The following is a 5,006-nucleotide window of genomic DNA, read 5'->3' as shown; positions in this document are numbered from 1 at the left end:
CGCCCGTGTGTGAGGGAGACTGGTAAGAGAGGGTTACGGCTGGAGCGAACCGCTGTGTCTATACACACTCCCACACATCGGAATGTCACACACACACACACACACACACACTCACAAACACACACGCACACATATGCCGGCACGATAAAAGACCGTTAAGATCTACACAGCCAAAACAAGACATCAAAAACCGTGAGAGATCAACATCTGTTTCCAAAGTGTTTTTTTATTTTATTGTGTTTCTATGTTTTTGCTTTCCCTCTGTACGTTCGGGGGAAACACAGAGTACAACGGACAACAACATCACACACCAGAGTTCCTTTTTTCTTCTCCATATCATTAACAAAAACACAGAGTTACAGTGAAACAGACACCACTTTGGGACCACACAACAGCAACAACAACCGTTTTATTCACAAGGTGGAAGGAACAGGGTTAGACGTCAGGAAGCTACCTGGCCCTAAGTCCCGCCCCCCCCCTCTGTTGGACAGGAAGGGGAGGAGTTTGGGTGAGTTAGTACAAAGGTAAAACCACAACATGAAGGAATAGGAGTAGGTTAAAGGTTAATTATACAATAATATGAGGATGTGTGACTGAAATAAAACACACAGACTAACAGAGACGTGGTTCTCTGGGTGTAATTAGACACCTGGAGCTCCGGTTCTCCGTAGGTTTCTGAACGGAACGGTTCCCTTTTCTGCTGCGTTGACTGAACGCTGTGTTTAGGTTTGGACAGTGTTAACAGCAGTGCTTCGTCATCTCATTTTAGCCTTACTTTTTTTTTCTTCTTTCTGTTAGAACGTGTTTATAACTATCCCAAAAACAACGTGAGTCAAACCCACAGGAAACATCCCCAAAATAGAGAGTAGAGCCCTCTGTCCGATAAAAAGACACCAACCTACTGTAGGAGAGTTGTTTGTTCCTCAAGCCCCTGGCTCTCATTTTCCTTGTTATGACAACAATTTCTCTTCCTCAATCTCTCAACCGTAACAGTTTCTTCATTCAACTTTCCCTCTATATAAAAACACAGGCAGGCCAACTTACAGATACCACAAACTAGCTAAACAGTTTACTCACAGACTACCAAACGGACAGACTACTCTGGGGGTGTTATACTATACAGAACCCCATACAGTTGTGCCCTAAAGATGTCCATTTGAGAGCACCAGAGACCCGCCCCCTGGCCAATCACATCGACTGCAGCGTCAGCCCGTTCTCCGACCCCTCCCTGTCTTCCTCGGAGCCCCGCCCGGCGGGTGGATCCATCTGGGACCTGACGGGCGACTCGGACAATCGGGGCATCTCCACATCCTCCCCCTGGCTGCCGGCGGCGCCGGCGCCCGGCGCCCCCTCGTCCGTTGGCGTGCCGCTGGTGCTGAGGAAGGCCTGGTACTGGTTCCAGAAGCCCACGGTACTCCTGGTGGTCGGCGCGTGGGAGGAGGAAGCGGCGGGCGCGGTCGCAGGAAGTCGCTCGGGGGCCGGCGCGCGACTGTTGCGCGCGGGGGGGCGTGTCGTCGTCTTGACGACGCCGCTGTGATGCTTCATGTGTCCCTGTGGTGGAGAGGGCAAATTAGAGGCTTGTTTTAAAGATCCGCCCCAAACCGCCCTCCTGACTCACCCAGGCTGGAGGGAACTAACTTTTACCTCAGGATGTCATCATACCTCAGCAAACAGTGGCTCCGTCAAGTAAATAAAACAGCTCCATATCCAAATGTATATTTGTATGTGGAGTATAACTATATATATATATTATAACTTGAGTATAAGTATATTTCTTTGTGGAGTATAACTGCACAAATAAATCTCCCATAACATACAAAAAAACATGAGAATTTAGTCTGAAACAGTCATAACAGAGCTATTTGTGACCAGTCGTACGATTACAGTCTATTGTGCTGTCATGCTGTCCGTCTGTCCCCCATCAAACCGTCTGTCCCCCATCAAACCGTCTGTCCCCCATCAAACCGTCTGTCCCCCATCAAACCGTCTGTCCCCCATCAAACCGTCTGTCCCCCATCAAACCGTCTGTCCCCCATCAAACCGTCTGTCCCCCATCAAACCGTCTGTCCCCCATCAAACCGTCTGTCCCCCATCAAACCGTCTGTCCCCCATCAAACCGTCTGTCCCCCATCAAACCGTCTGTCCCCCATCAAACCGTCTGTCCCCCATCAAACCGTCTGTCCCCCATCAAACCAGCCCCACCGCTGTAGTCTGTCACCATTTTGTCTTTTTTATAGATATTTTCACGGCATTTCTGCTTCATTAGGACAGGACAGCTGAGAGAGAGAGAGAGAGAGAGAGAGAGGGAGAGAGAGAGAAAAAGAGGGAGAGAGGGAGAGAGAGAGAGGGAGAGAGAGAGAGAGAGAGAGAGAGAGAGGAGAGAGAGAGAGAGAGAGAGAGAGAGAGAGAGGGGAGAAGACATGCAGCAAAGGGCGTGGGGCGGATTCAAACTTATATTATAGATTATAGATTATAGATGATACTGTGTTGTTTTGTAGTACTATGTTGACCTGCCGGGGGACTGCAGATGAAAATCATCTTCGGTCTACTAGCTAACTCTGGTACATTAACACTGATGTGGAAACTGATATGTTGATGAATGTGCACTGTTCCTTCTTTTAAATAAAATAAACAAACAAACACACCCACGCCTCTGCAGTAAGGACTAGCCTTTACATGGTACACGCCCCGCCCCGTTGAGCTACCGGGGCGCCCCGTGTCATCCTGTCCCCGCCCTCTCTACCTTGAGTCCGCTGCGGCTGGCGTACTCCTTCCCACACTCGGCGCAGCTGTACGTCTTCTTTTCTGGCCGCGCCGCGGGGGGGGGCAGGGTGGGGGCCACGGCCACGGCGGTCGGCTCCGCCCCGCGCTCGCCGCCGGGCCCGGGGTCCTCGGTCCTGTCCTCCTTCCCGTGGAAGCTGAAATGCAGCCCCTGCCTGGTCTCCCTCACGAAGGTGGGCGCTCTCTGGGGCGCCGCCCCCGCCGCCGCCGCCGTCGTCTCCGCGCCGCGCCCCTCAAAGGTCTCCAGCATCGACGCCACCATCCGAAGGTCCCTCTCGGGCGCGGGGGCGTGGTCGTACTTTGGCGCGGCGGGCGGAGGGGCGTCCTCCCTGCCCTCCTCCTCGGCCCCCTCGGGCGGCGGGGGCGTCTTGGGTCTGGCGGGCGGGGTCTCGGAGTCCCGGGCGGGCGCCGAGGGGCGTGGCCTGGGGGGCTCTGGACTCGGGGGTAGAGGAGGTAGAGGCGCAGAGGAGGAGGAGGCGGGGAGGAGGGAGGGGGGGCAGGGGTGCGCCACGGGCGCCCCGTGGGTGGGCGTGCTCAGCAGGTCCTCCAGGTTGGACCGGGGCCCGGGGAGGAAGGCGTCGTCGTCGTCGTCGTCCGCGGAACCCTCCGGAAGCCCCAGGCAGGACATGGACACGGATCTGGAGAACCCGGGGGGGGAGGGGGCAGCGAGGGCCTTCGCCGACCCGGGAGTGCCCGGAGGATCCGGACGGCCATCTTGATCCTCGGCGCGGTCGTCCTCCTCCCCGACCGGCGAGCCCCCGGGGGGAGGGGCCGGCGACGGGGCGCTGACGAACAGGACGGGGGGCTCGGCGCTCCCGGGCGGCGGGGGGGTGAGGGAGGAGGGGTTGAGGGAGGGGTCGGGGCTGAGGTCGGTGGGGGGGACGAGGTCGGGGCTGGAGGGGCGGGACGCGGCGGGCTTCGACATCGCGCTGGAGGCGGAGACCGGGCCGGCGCCCAGGGACGACACGGCGGTCGGGAACGGCCCGGGGGCCGGGCTCTTCGATTGGATAGGAGGAGGAGGAGGAGGTGGAGTGGGCGTGTCGGTGGACGCCGCGGGGGCGTCGGCTAGCAGCAGCTGCTGCGTCCGCTGGGCGGCGTCCATCTCCGCCCCGCCCTGCTCCTCGGACGCCGGCTCCTCCTCCTCCTCCTCGGCGCCCTCCGGGGGCAGCTGACCCCCCAGGTGCATGCGGATGTGGTGCTGTAGAACCAGGGCGTTGGTGAACTTGCGCTGGCACAGCGGGCAGGAGTTCTGGGCGCGGGCGTTGGGCGGGCGAGCCCGGTGCGTGGCCAGGTGAGAGCGCAGGCTGGCCTTGGTGGAGAACGAGCGGCCGCACAGCTTGCAGGGGAAGGGTCTCTCGCCCAGGTGGGTGGCCTGGTGGAGGCGCAGTGCCCGGGGGCAGCTCAACACGCGCAGGCACACCCCGCACTGGTTGGGCGCCAATGCCGCCGCCGCCGACACGCCCATGAGGCCCAGCGAGGGGAGCATGGCGCCGGCTAGGGCGCCCGCCCCGTTGGCGCTCATCCCCAGGGCGGCCACCATCTCCCGGGTGAAGCTGGAGAGGGAGGCGTGGTGGTGGGAGGAGGAGGAGGAGGAGGAGGAGGAAGGGGGCGCGGCCATCACGTAGGTGCTGGAGGTGCTGGCGCTCACGAGGCCGCCGCCGAAAAGCCCAGCCATCGCCGAGGAGGAGGAGGAGGAGGAGGAGGCGGCGGCCAGGCTGCTGGCCAGCGCCTCCATGGAGGAGGAGGTGGAGGAGGAGAGGGCCCAGGGGTGGGAGGAGCCGGCCGGGTCCTTCTCCAGCTTCTCCACCAGCCTCTGGAGCTTGGAGGTGTCCGAGGTGGGGATGGAGGAGGAGGAGGAGGAGGAGGTGGGGATGGAGGCAGAGGAGGCGGGGCCCAGGGCTTTGGCGTAGGGGGAGAAGGGGAAGGAGAGCTGGGAGTGGGCGGAGGAGGCGAGGTGGTGGGCGGCGGCGTGCGGGGGGCGGAGGAGGCCCAGGCCGGGGTGGTGCTGGGGGGCGTGGTGGAGGGAGGAGCTGGAGGAGGAGGAGGAGGCGGAGGGGAAGAGGAGCTTGGGGAGGTGGGCCAGCTGGGAGTAGGCGGAGGGCGGGAGCATGGGCGTGGAGTGCGGGGGCGTGTTCTCGTCGAAGCGCTGCTGCTTGGCGCCCTTGAAGAAGCCGGCGATGGCGGAGGCGGCGGCGGCCGAAGAGGAGGTGCCCGCCAGGAGGGAG

At 60.5% G+C, this 5,006-nt stretch overlaps 1 pseudogene across 1 annotated transcript in view; it reads right to left on the bottom strand.

The window, feature by feature from the left end:
* Nucleotides 1–206: 206 nt before the first annotated feature.
* The window catches only part of LOC311329044, a 13,178-nt pseudogene continuing 8,378 nt past the window's right edge, over nucleotides 207–5,006 (bottom strand). The window contains exons 4-5 of the transcript XR_014631333.1: nucleotides 2,744–5,006; nucleotides 207–1,551 (exon numbers count right to left, since the gene is read on the bottom strand). The exon at nucleotides 2,744–5,006 is cut by the window's right edge and continues 1,935 nt beyond it. The product of XR_014631333.1 is annotated as an uncharacterized misc_RNA (transcript). The remainder of the gene's footprint in view (nucleotides 1,552–2,743) is intronic.

The sequence above is a fragment of the Borostomias antarcticus genome (genome assembly GCF_949987555.1).
Source record: "Borostomias antarcticus genome assembly, contig: scaffold_437, whole genome shotgun sequence".
Lineage (NCBI taxonomy): Eukaryota > Metazoa > Chordata > Actinopteri > Stomiiformes > Stomiidae > Borostomias > Borostomias antarcticus.
This window is presented reverse-complemented; position numbering and strand designations above follow the sequence as displayed.